Source organism: Cheilinus undulatus, linkage group 16, assembly GCF_018320785.1.
Source record: "Cheilinus undulatus linkage group 16, ASM1832078v1, whole genome shotgun sequence".
NCBI lineage: Eukaryota > Metazoa > Chordata > Actinopteri > Labriformes > Labridae > Cheilinus > Cheilinus undulatus.
The window spans coordinates 6,845,946-6,859,182 of NC_054880.1; the positions used below are offsets into that span (position 1 = coordinate 6,845,946).

The 13,237-nt window shown below is 42.6% G+C and overlaps 1 protein-coding gene across 1 annotated transcript in view; it reads right to left on the reverse strand.

Annotated features, from left to right (window-relative positions):
* The window catches only part of LOC121523325 (zinc fingers and homeoboxes protein 2), a 92,315-nt gene extending 79,315 nt beyond the window's left edge, over positions 1–13,000 (reverse strand). Inside the window, exon 1 of the mRNA XM_041808155.1 lies at positions 12,886–13,000. The gene's annotated coding sequence lies outside the window, so the exon portion shown is untranslated. The remainder of the gene's footprint in view (positions 1–12,885) is intronic.
* Between the last annotated feature and the right edge of the window lie 237 nt (positions 13,001–13,237).

Sequence of the window (13,237 nt, forward strand, 5' to 3'; positions counted from 1 at the left end):
GGTCACATGATGATAAATCATCGCCCCGTACCTCGCTCTCTCTCCTGAATTCCATCTCTCTGCAGCTCGCCACCAAAGCCACAATGACGTGGTCCTTGGGCGGTAGTACGGTACCCTGTGTTTTAAAGATACACTATATGGACAAAAGTATTTGGCCACACCTGTTAACTACTGAATTCAGGTGTATGAAATCCTCACCAGTCAGCTGTCAGTGATATTATTGGAAAGTGGAAGAGTTTAGGAGCAGCAGCTCAGCCATGAAGAGGAAGACTATGTAAAATCACATAGCGGGACCAACAAAGTCTCCAAGGCTCCATGGCAACAGCTGCATGCAAGCCTCACACCACCAAGTCCAATGCCGAGCATCAGACGGAGTGGTGTAAAACTCACCGACACTGGACCATCAGGATCTGGGTCTGGAGGATGCTGGGAGAACGTTACCTGTCTGACTGTGAAGTTTGGTGGAGGAGGGATAATGGTATGAGGCCGTTTTCAGGGTCTGGTCTAGACCCCTTATCTCCAGTGAAGGCCAGTCTTAATGCTTCAGCAGACCAAGACATTCTGGATGATGCTATGCTTCCAAGTGTGTGGCAACAGTTTGGGGAAAGCCCTTTTCTCTTCCAGCATGACTGTTGAGTCCTGACCTCAACCCCATCCAGCATCATTGGGATGAACTGGAACAGAGATTGTGAGCCAGGCCTTCTGGTCCAACATCGGAGCCTGACCTCATAAATGCTCTACAGCAGTGATACTCAGCACGTTGCTCTGGAGCCACATGTGGCTCTTTTAAGCCTTAATTTGAAATATTATTCCCCCAGATAACCTTAAAAAAGGGAACTTCGACCTCAGAAATTATTCATTGCAAGTCAGTACTCAGTTTGTTCGCCACACTTATAGAGTAGGCTTTATTTGTCCGACTTAATCGTCAGTCTTCATTTTTTTTCCTGTATATTTCCATATCCCTTATTTTCAATGTTTTTGCCCCTATTTTTCTTTCTTTTTTTTTGTCGAAACTTTTCAACCATTATTGCTGTAAGCCCATTTTTAACACGTCTTTTTTCCACTTTTTGCCCCTTTCTGGCCACTTTTATCTCGTTTTCACTATCTTTTTGCCACTTGTTGACTATTTCAGCTGCCTTTTGCCATTAAATGCCACTTTTTCCTATTTTTGCCACTCTTTGCTGAGTTCAACCAGTTTTTCCCACCTTTTTGATGCTTTCTGCCCATTTTAATCATGTTTCAATCCTTTGTTGCCACGTTTTTGCTTCTTTTTGACTATTCTCGCCAGCTGTAACTCATTCTTTGGTCACTTTTCACCCATTTAAGCCACTTTCTGCCCCTTTATCCACTTTATGTCCCCATTTTTGCAACTTTTCTCTCAGTTTTTGCCTTTTTTAAGCCAATTTGCCCCTTTTCACCAATTTTATACCACCTTTGTTGCCACTTTTGAACTTTTTTTACCACCTTTAACTGATTTCTACTGCTGCTTCAACACGTTTTTGACACTTTCCACCACTTAGATTGTGGCGTGTTGTAACAGTTTGGCTCTTTGGTTGAACAGGGTTGAGGACCACTGCTATACAGAATGAATGGACATACATTCCCACAGAACACTCCCGAATCTTGTGAAAAGAGTGGAGGCTGTTAGAGCTGCAGAATGGGCCAACTCCATATTAGAGTACATGGATATGAATACGATGGCATTACAGTCCCTGTTGGTAGAATGGACATGTAGCCGAAAACTTTGGTCCATGTAATGTAGCCGTATCCAGTTAACTACCATTGCAGTAAAAAAAAAACAGCAGCATTATTTATGATGTTATAAAAGTGATGCCAGAGCTGCTAACCTGCTACCTAATCTAGACCACAGAGAACATCAGACTGACCTCCTACCTTATCTAGACCACAGAGAACATCAGACTGACCTCCTACCTAATCTAGACCACAGAGAACATCAGACTGACCTCCTACCTAATCTAGACCACAGAGAACATCAGACTGACCTCCTACCTAATCTAGACCACAGAGAACATCAGACTGACCTCCTACCTTATCTAGACCACAGAGAACATCAGACTGACCTCCTACCTAATCTAGACCACAGAGAACATCAGACTGACCTCCTACCTTATCTAGACCACAGAGAACATCAGACTGACCTCCTACCTAATCTAGACCACAGAGAACATCAGACTGACCTCCTACCTTATCTAGACCACAGAGAACATCAGACTGACCTCCTACCTAATCTAGACCACAACCACAGAGAACATCAGACTGACCTCCTACCTAATCTAGACCACAGAGAACATCAGACTGACCTCCTACCTAATCTAGACCACAGAGAACATCAGACTGACCTCCTACCTAATCTAGACCACAGAGAACATCAGACTGACCTCCTACCTAATCTAGACCACAGAGAACATCAGACTGACCTCCTACCTTATCTAGACCACAGAGAACATCAGACTGACCTCCTACCTAATCTAGACCACAGAGAACATCAGACTGACCTCCTACCTAATCTAGACCACAGAGAACATCAGACTGACCTCCTACCTAATCTAGACCACAGAGAACATCAGACTGACCTCCTATCTTATCTAGACCACAGAGAACATCAGACTGACCTCCTACCTAATCTAGACCACAGAGAACATCAGACTGACCTCCTACCTAATCTAGACCACAGAGAACATCAGACTGACCTCCTACCTAATCTAGACCACAGAGAACATCAGACTGACCTGCTACCTAATCTAGACCACAGAGAACATCAGACTGACCTCCTACCTAATCTAGACCACAGAGAACATCAGACTGACCTGCTACCTAATCTAGACCACAGAGAACATCAGACTGACCTGCTACCTAATCTAGACCACAGAGAACATCAGACTGACCTGCTACCTAATCTAGACCACAGAGAACATCAGACTGACCTCCTACCTTATCTAGACCACAGAGAACATCAGACTGACCTCCTACCTAATCTAGACCACAGAGAACATCAGACTGACCTCCTACCTAATCTAGACCACAGAGAACATCAGACTGACCTCCTACCTAATCTAGACCACAGAGAACATCAGACTGACCTCCTACCTAAGGCCCATAAATTCAGGACTTAATGTTCCTTTTTACAGATGAACTGAGCCTGCACCAAACTGTGATCCAAAGACCGAGGTATGAACCTGACTAAGACCCATAAACCCCCAGAAATGAGACCTGAAGGAGCAGTGGTTTTACATCTCTGTGGCTGCAGGGAGACGCTGAAACGGACATTGGTATATGAGATCAAATAATAATAATAATAAAGGAGCTGGATTAATCCTGATTAATGCATTAGTGCAGACATAAAAACATGCATTTATTGTCGTTTCTTCATGAAGAGCGTTTTAGGACTTGAAGAGGTCTGAGTTTATCTCCCAGACAGACCTGAGCGACCTTACAATCACATCTCAAAAAGCTGCAGACGCCGCACGTCTTTGCTCTTATCCCCATTCCATAATTATCCCGGCTTTTGGGGTATTTTCTCTGTGATTGTTTCAGCTTTATCTCTCCACAACAACACAAAGTTCTTATCTGACTTATGAGAGATCTGGAGATTAACAGCAGCACACCTTATCTTGTTTACTGTTGTGTTTCCTCCATCTGCCTCTCTGTTTCCATGGCAATATTAAAATATTCTCAGATTGTTAATTCGTGTGTGAATCAATCGGATATTGCCAGCCGATGCTCTGATTGCATTGATTTCTGCAGAGCCGTGGCGCATTTGTCTCCTGTTTCCATCGCCATCACGGGCGCCCCCCTTCCCTTTTATTTCTAAAAACTTGATCCGTCACACGCAGAGGTCACAGCAGGGATTCGCCGCGCTGCTGAAGGGCTCTCCAGCAAAGCGGTTTGTCCACATCGGGGGCTTGAACCTGTGAGGAAGCCCCTCTCTGAGCTCCCCGCTCCAACCCGGGGAAATCAAGGTTAAATAAAGAAAATGAAAGCAGAATAAATAATGAGCAGCGAGCGGGGTGTGGAGCTGCATCTCATCTGCTCCTGTTTTCATTTAGAGCTGGGACGGCACAAAAAAAAACAGAGAAGAAGAAGAGAGGAGGGGGGGTTGAAGGGTTGGGGGAGGAGGAGACGAACGAGGAGACAAATTGAGAAACACGGGGTCGGTGACACGACACAAACACACGTTTGCTCTTTTCATCTCAGTTTTATCCACATTACATTTTAATCTGCTCAGAAAAACACCTCCATCTCCGTCTGATGGCCCCAGGAAACGCTCGATACTCAATCTGAAACCTTAAATATTTCACTTTTTCTCTTTTTGTTCAGGTTTTTTTTTTTTTACCTCACTCTGCAGGATAAAGACACAGAAACAAGTCTGAGCTCATGCAGAAAAGATTCACGTCAGCAATCAGTAGAAAGTCTGGTTTAGGTTCAGCATTTATCCTTCTGAAATAAAGTTAAAAACTGGCAGAAATCATTACAAACACAGCCTTCACAACTGCTGCTGAGACAACACCGGACTTCAAGTTCAAATTCTTAAACACAGACAGGAGTTTGGCACGCGTTACGCTGAAAGGCATAAATGAGAGAAAAATCACTGAGCAGCTTGGACTTCAACTTTTACTAATGGTGAACGCTAGCCTGGCCACACACTAGATTATTTTATAATCTGGACTGATTCTAAAATCTTTTTTCACCATATAATTATCTGAATTCACACAGACAGCTGCTGAGATCTCATAGAAACTCAGGATCAAACGTGACAACAAAGACAAACAAACATGGAGGACCACTGAAATTTCAGCTGGCTGTCGTGGCGGCCGTTAGAGTCACAGCAAGAAAACAAATCAAAAAAACATTTTAAATCACCTCAAGAGGAAAAAGTTGACTTTAAAATTGGAGAAGTGATACCACCTAAACACTTTAAATCAGGTACCCGAAAGAAAACAGGAAGAAAAGAGGCAGAATGACAAAGTTCTTTTCAAAGAAGAGTGAGGGCACATGTCTCAAGAAAGCAGGGACAGAGGGCAAGATGAGAATGATGGAGGAGAAGAAAGCAGGGACAGAGAGCAAGATGAGGATGATGGAGGAGAAGAAAGCAGGGACAGAGAGCAAGATGAGGATGATGGAGGAGAAGAAAGCAGGGACAGAGGGCAAGATGACGATGATGGAGGAGAAGAAAGCAGGGACAGAGGGCAAGATGAGGATGATGGAGGAGAAGAAAGCAGGGACAGAGGGCAAGATGAGAATGATGGAGGAGAAGAAAGCAGGGACAGAGAGCAAGATGAGAATGATGGAGGAGAAGAAAGCAGGGACAGAGAGCAAGATGAGGATGATGGAGGAGAAGAAAGCAGGGACAGAGGGCAAGATGAGGATGATGGAGGAGAAGAAAGCAGGGACAGAGAGCAAGATGAGGATGATGGAGGAGAAGAAAGCAGGGACAGAGAGCAAGATGACGATGATGGAGGAGAAGAAAGCATGGACAGAGAGCAAGATGACGATGATGGAGGAGAAGAAAGCATGGACAGAGAGCAAGATGACGATGATGGAGGAGAAGAAAGCAGGGACAGAGAGCAAGATGACGATGATGGAGGAGAAGAAAGCATGGACAGAGAGCAAGATGAGGATGATGGAGGAGAAGAAAGCAGGGACAGAGAGCAAGATGAGGATGATGGAGGGGAAGGAAGTGTGTTTGTGTGTGTGTGTGTGTGTGTGTGTTGGGGTGTCTGTGTGTGTGTGGGTTGGGGGGTTGGGGGGGTTAAAACCACCTATGGCTGCAAACTAGTAACCATGAAGGGGAGGGGGCGGAGCATGTGGCTGTCCTGGACGGAGGAGGTAGAAACATGGAATTAAAAACAGAGCATGAGCAGCCTGTTTGACATGTCCTCTTATTTGAAGCAGAAAAAAGCTGCAGAGAAACTCTAGCATTTGTAACAGGAATATGAACTTATCACGAGTCCCTGGATTTAAAACAACAAACCAGCAGAGTGTCTTTCTTTCTTTTAAGCTATTCAACTATTGAAACATGACGACCTGTATAACCATAGATCACTAGTGATTTATAAATGATGAGTGAGGAAAACTGCTGCATTTAAATGGCAGAAGGCCTGGGAGCACGCTGCATGCAGAGCACAGTTCAAGCTTCCTCTGACTAAAACATGTCCTTCTGTCGTACATTTTTCCCTCCACAACAGTTCGACTTATTTTAAAAAGTCCAAAAATTCAGTTTAGGCTGAAACATCCAACTTCTGCTTTCCAGAGTTTTAAACCACATCTCACGGCCTGGTGTCAAAGACGGATGACCCTTTGACCTTTTTAAACCAGACGCCCACCAGGTTTGGTGAAATCAGCCAATAAGATTCGTTTCTTTGGTTAAGTATTCACACCACGGCTGATTTTAAATTCAGGAACAGACCAAGACCAGAACTTTGCATCTAAAAGAGAAGAGCCAAGTGAGACAGCAGAAGGAAGTGAATTTTTCTGTGGATATGTGCAGCAGTGGCTGCTTTATTTAGAGATCATCTCTTTAGCAATAACTCCACACACTGACTGCTGTTCTTTGACTTATTTAAAGCTTAATATTGATTGGCACTGGACTGCTGGTAATACTGGACACACATAAGATACATCCTAAAACCAGAGCCCTGCTCCCAGTTTACCCCTATTTACAGGGTTTTCAGACAGATACGCCTTTAAAGGTCAGATACATCATGACCTATGACCTCAGCCATTCCTATTACATCAGCTGAAACAGCGGCTTAAATGGGTTTGTTCTTCCTGTTATAATCCCATGAACTTTGACCTTTGACACAGTCAGAGAGGCAGCTGTAAACCCTGTAGCTCCGTACACTCACCCTTACCTCTGCTAAAGCTACATTACAGATAAACACACGAGATCTGACAGATCCTTCACAATAAAAGTCTGACAGATCCTTCACAATAAAAGCCTGTCTGTCTGATAGATCCTTCACAATAAAAGTCTGACAGATCCTTCACAATAAAAGCCTGTCTGTCTGATAGATCCTTCACAATAAAAGTCTGACAGATCCTTCACAATAAAAGCCTGTCTGTCTGACAGATCCTTCACAATAAAAGCCTGTCTGTCTGATAGATCCTTCACAATAAAAGTCTGACAGATCCTTCACAATAAAAGCCTGTCTGTCTGATAGATCCTTCACAATAAAAGTCTGACAGATCCTTCACAATAAAAGCCTGTCTGTCTGACAGATCCTTCACAATGAAAGTCTGTCTGTCTGACAGATCCATCACAATAAAAGTCTGTCTGACAGATCCTTCACAATAAAAGTCTGTCTGACAGATCCTTCACAATAAAATTCTGTCTGACAGATCCTTCACAATAAAAGTCTGTCTGTCTGACAGATCCTTCACAATAAAAGTCTGTCTGACAGATCCTTTACAATAAAAGTCTGTCTGACAGATCCTTCACAATAAGTCTGTCTGTCTGTCAGATCCTTCACAATAAAAGTCTGTCTGACAGATCCTTTACAATAAAAGTCTGTCTGACAGATCCTTCACAATAAAAGTCTGTCTGACAGATCCTTCACAATAAAAGTCTGTCTGACAGATCCTTCACAATAAAATTCTGTCTGACAGATCCTTTACAATAAAAGTCTGTCTGACAGATCCTTCACAATAAAATTCTGTCTGACAGATCCTTCACAATAAAAGTCTGTCTGACAGATCCTTCACAATAAAAGTCTTTCTGTCTGACAGATCCTTTACAATAAAAGTCTGTCTGACAGAACCTTCACAATAAAAGTCTGTCTGACAGATCCTTTACAATAAAAGTCTGTCTGTCTGACAGATCCTTTACAATACAAGTCTGTCTGTCTGACAGAACCTTCACAATAAAAGTCTGTCTGTCAGATCCTTCACAATAAAAGTCTGTCTGACAGATCCTTTACAGTAAAAGTCTGTCTGACAGATCCTTCACAATAAAAGTCTTTCTGTCTGACAGATCCTTCACAATAAAAGTCTTTCTGTCTGACAGATCCTTCACAGTAAAAGTCTGTCTGACAGATCCTTCACAATAAAAGTCTTTCTGTCTGACAGATCCTTCACAATAAAAGTCTGTCTGACAGATCCTTCACAATAAAAGTCTTTCTGTCTGACAGATCCTTCACAATAAAAGTCTTTCTGTCTGACAGATCCTTCACAGTAAAAGTCTGTCTGACAGATCCTTCACAATAAAAGTCTTTCTGTCTGACAGATCCTTCACAGTAAAAGTCTGTCTGACAGATCCTTCACAATAAAAGTCTTTCTGTCTGACAGATCCTTCACAATAAAAGTCTGTCTATCTGACAGATCCTTTACAATAAAAGTCTGTCTGATAGATCCTTCACAATAAAAGTCTGTCTGCCATCCCTGGTTTGTTTTACACCAGAATATTTAAACATGTTTTCTAATCCAGGTACTGTTAATGTTAAAAAGAAGAGTGTCTGTTGAAGATTATCAGGGACACTGAAATTCATTTTAACAACCTTTATATAATTCTGGGAAAGAGGTCAGGATTCCTGCATTGGTCTAAGAATTGCATGAAAAATGAACAATTCTGAGATGTAAGATGAATTCTAAATTTGATCTGAGTATTCTGAATAAAAAAATCTAACTTTAATCTTGATTTCAGTGGATTTCTTGAAATAAAGAGAAATTTCTGTGACGAAGGTCAGAATTCTGAAGTTAATCTCAGAGTTTTGTCTTTCTTCTCAGAAATCAGAGAATTCTTCATTCCAACTCTAATCCCTAAATTCTGACCTTTTCTCCTCAAAATCATAAATTTAAAGCCAAAATTCTGTCTTTTCCTCAGATACCTGATGCTTATCTCAGAATTTTGACTTCAATCTCAGAATTCCGAATTCTTAAAAAATTCTGAATTCAAACTTTAATCCTACAATTCTGACCCTTCTTCCTCAGAATTATGATTCAGATCTAACAATTCCAACTTCAGCCCCAGGTCTTTGGCCATTTCTTCTTCTGAGATAAAAGTCAGACTACTGAGAAAAAAAGAGGTTAGATTTGAATCCCCGAACGCCATTCCTTTTGTCTCAGAATTCACACTTTAATCCGAGGAATCTGATCTTTGGTCCTTAGAATTCTGAGATTAATGTCAGAATTCTGACATTTTCCCCAGATTTCCGACTTTAATCTCAGAATTCCAGCTTTATTCTCAGGATTCCAGCTTTAATTTCAGAATCCAGCTTTAATCTCAGATTTCCAGCCTTAATCTCAGAATTCCATCTTTTATCTTAGAATTCCATAATAATCTCAGGATTCCAAATTCTATCTGAGATGTCTGACCTTTCCTTCCTCTGAGATAAAAGTCAGACTACTGAGAAAAAAAAGAAAGACAGAATTCAGGTTTTAATGCCTGAATTCAGATATTTTTTCAATTTCAGTATTCAAATTTAATCCCAGAAATCCGACCTTTTGTGTTTAGGATTACAGTCAGAGTTTTATCTTCTCCTCAGATTTCTGACTTTCATCCTAGTTTTCTGATTTTAATCCCAGAATTCCAACTTCAATCCCAGATTTCTGTCCTTCTGTCCTCAGAATTCTGAGACTAAAGTCAAATCTCTGAGTTTATCCCAGAAGAAAGAAAGATCAGACATCTGGGATATCTGAGAAAACGGAGTTCTGACCTAAATCTTAGAATTTCAATTCTAATTCCAGAAGTCTGACTTTTTTCCCCTAAGAACTCTGAGATTAAAGTTGGAATTCTGAAAAAAAAAAGACAGAATTCTGACTTTAATCTAAGAGTTCTGAGAAAGAAGGTCAGATTTCTGACTTTTCTCTCAGAATTCCAACTCTAATCCCAGAATTAAAATTTGAATTCTGGGATTAGAGTTGGAATTCTGTCTTTTTCCTCAGAATTGGGATTGTTTTTCCCAGAAATCTAAAAATTCCTATTCCAGTGGCCCCAATCCTCTTCAGTTTCAGCCCTTCCTGTTTTTAATTTGCACAAAAATGTCGGCGACTTGAAAAACATTTTTCCCATGTTTCACTGAAACCCTGACAACATGGAGCAGATTTCCTGCCGTTCCTGATGAATTCATTTCTGGTCTCCATACCAGCGTCAGACACAGATGTAGTTGGTACTTTTTAAACACGATCATGAGAAAAACACAGACTCAAACCTCTGGAATGAAACTATCCAACATAAAGACAGCCTTTTTTCTTTGTTTGTTAAACTGAGAGTTTGAAGGATGGATCCTGACCGTCTGCACTGATCGTGACGTTAAAAACCCTCTGGAATTTAAACTATCCAACATAAAGACAGCTTTATTTCTTTGTTGTGAAACTTTAAACCTCAGACCCGCTCTGAGGACGGATCCTGTCCATCTGCACAGAGTGGAGTTATGGCGTTTCTCATGGATCCTGGTGAGTTTGGTTCATTTGGTCCACATTAATGAGGTCAACATTCCTCGAAAGAACTTCTTCTTCTGACTGGGAGGGAACAGAAGAACCCCGTGTTCTCCCTAATGAACGTTAACTGGCTCTGGAAATGTTTGATTCCAGGTGTTTGTGCCGACAAGTCTGGTTCTGATTCCTGCAGCCGCTCCACGTTTGGATGTCTGTGACGGCTTCTTCTTCTTCTATGTTTTATTTCCTCGCTGTTTGCCGGCTGTTTCAATCAAAAATAAAGTGATTATGAATATGCAAATTGAGTCATTTGCTAATTGTCGCAGCCAATCCCTCCCAAAAATTAAGCCGAAATTTTTGGAAAAACTCATTTTGCAGCTTGAATGAAGGCTGCCTGTCAGTCAGAGATGTGGGTCAAAGGTTTAATGGCTGATTAAGAACGCGTGTGGGCGTGTGCGTCGCTGCAGAGCGTCCTTCAGTCGTTCCCCTTAAAGAAGTCCCACTTTTCTGATAAAATAACTCAAATATGGATCATTAGGAGAAAATTCCTGCAGAATTTGTTTGCAGTCTTTACACCGCAGAGGCTCTCTAACACGGAGCGCCATCGCCGGCTGTTTCGAGGGAGGAAAGAACGCGACAGAACCAAGGAGAAACAGAGGACAAAAAGGGAGGAAGGAAGGAAGCAGGAATGATGCCAGGAAGGAAGGGAGGTAGAGGGAAGGAGAGAGCTAAGGGCAACTTCAAACTACACATGCAACAAAATGTAAACCACTGATCAGCAACAGACGCCGAGGACCACATCAGGGCCCTCACAGCTAACCATCGGCCCCCAGAAGTTTAATAAATTCATTAAAAGTGAGGATATTTTTGAGGTATTTAGTTTACCTTTTTATAATCCCTACAGCTATTAAAACATCCCCCAAAACTCCTGAGACGGAGCGATTTGATCAGGAATGACTCAGTGTTTGATAAGTTTTACAGAAATCCTCCAATCAGCCATTTTTAAACATGAATCATGATGAAAACGCACAAATCAGCCATTCTTCTTTAAAACTGCATCAACTCCCCACATCAGGGTCTTTGAGAGAAGAAGAATCAACAACAAAGACCTGTCAACCAATCAGAATGCAGCATGTAGCCTAGAGATGGGTGGCACAACAGCCCCAGAAACATGAGGATAAAATACCTCAATCGCCCCCTTGTGGCTGGCTGCAGTATAGCTGATCTCAGAGCAAAAGGATAAAAATCGCCTTAATTTAACCCTTTGGGTGCCACAGTTTTTTCAAGAAAATATTCAATTGCGATATCAAGACTTCAAAAGGCTGTAGCCTGAAAGTGGTTAGAGATAGAGGCATTCTGTAAATGGGGAAAATCTTCAGTTTGACCAAAAGTTTGTGATGGGAGTAAATTCACTCATCTAATTTGCATATTCTGATGTCACCAGGCGGCCTCCACCGCCACGGCTTGTACCACGTCTGCCGCTACCTCCTCGGTTGTTTCCATTCTCGCTACCTCCGTCACTATTCACGTTTTGACCACCCCTGCAACCCCCACCATGTCCCCACCTCGGCCACGGTGAGGAAAAGCATCGGCTTCGGTATGTGCTGCTTGTGGACTCTCGTGGCACACGGAGTCGCCATGGCTCCGACACACCGGCAGTCTCAGTCTCACCGGACAACTGAACATCGTGTTTTGACCACCCCTGCAACCCCCACCATCTCTCCATTGCTTGTCGCAATTTGCGACTTTGGCATTTAAAGGGTTAAAAAATGAAAACAAAAAGGGGCAGGAGGGTTTCCGGGTCAGGGACCTCAGGATTCCAACTTTACTTTTTGCAGATGATGTAGTTCTGTTGGCGTCCTCTCTCTCAGTCAGAGATCACCCTGGTGAAACACATCTAAATAAAAGGACCACAGCTGATGGCGGTAATGAGCCTCTTCACTGTCAGACCCCCTCAGGGTCTAGGGTCACACTAGGCATGACCTTTGACATCACACTCCAGCAGGATTCACACACATTTACATCAACACTCCCCTACTCAAGACCTGACCCCTACTCAAGACCTGACCCTGCTCAAGACCTGATCCTAATTGAGACCTGGCCCTACTTGAGACCTGACCCTACTTGAGATCTGACCCTACTCAAGACATGACCCTAATCCAGACCTGACCCTACCTAAGACCTGACCGTACACAAGACCTGACCCTTATCCAGACCTGACCCTAATCAAGACCTGACCCTAAGACCTGACCCTACTCAAGACCTGACCTCAAGATCTGAACTTCCCGGAGACCTGGCCCTACCCCCTAACCTACCCTGAAGCTTTTCCTACCCCAATCCGTGACGAGTATTTTCAATCAAAATTAGATGCGATCAGGAAAAGAGCAAAGTTTGGTCCCATACCACCTCCTCTGTACAACAGGGGAAGCTTGATTTCAAGTCTGACGTGGTTTGGCCAGTCTGTGTTGTGATTGTGGAGAAGTTTCTACTCACCCAATATCGCCATCAACTGTTGTTTAACGGTGTCAGCGTCACAGAGGGCTCTGAGCGTGGATATCTGCAGCCAGACTATCCCGGCACACTTTGGTTAATCCTCGTCAGTGTCTCCCTGCAGCAACAGAGATGTAAAATCAATCAGTCAACGCTTTTTCGTATATAAGAGCCTTGGCCCCCCCAGGACCCACACGAAAAAGTGACTTCTGGTGTAAAAAAAGAAACATCTATTTGAACTGTTTTCATTGTTCAAAGCAGAACAAAACTGCCCAAAGCACAAGTGTTATTACCAAAAGACCTTTGTATGACCATTTTTACGGGTTTGTCATTATTTTAGAAAGTCTGAGTGAAC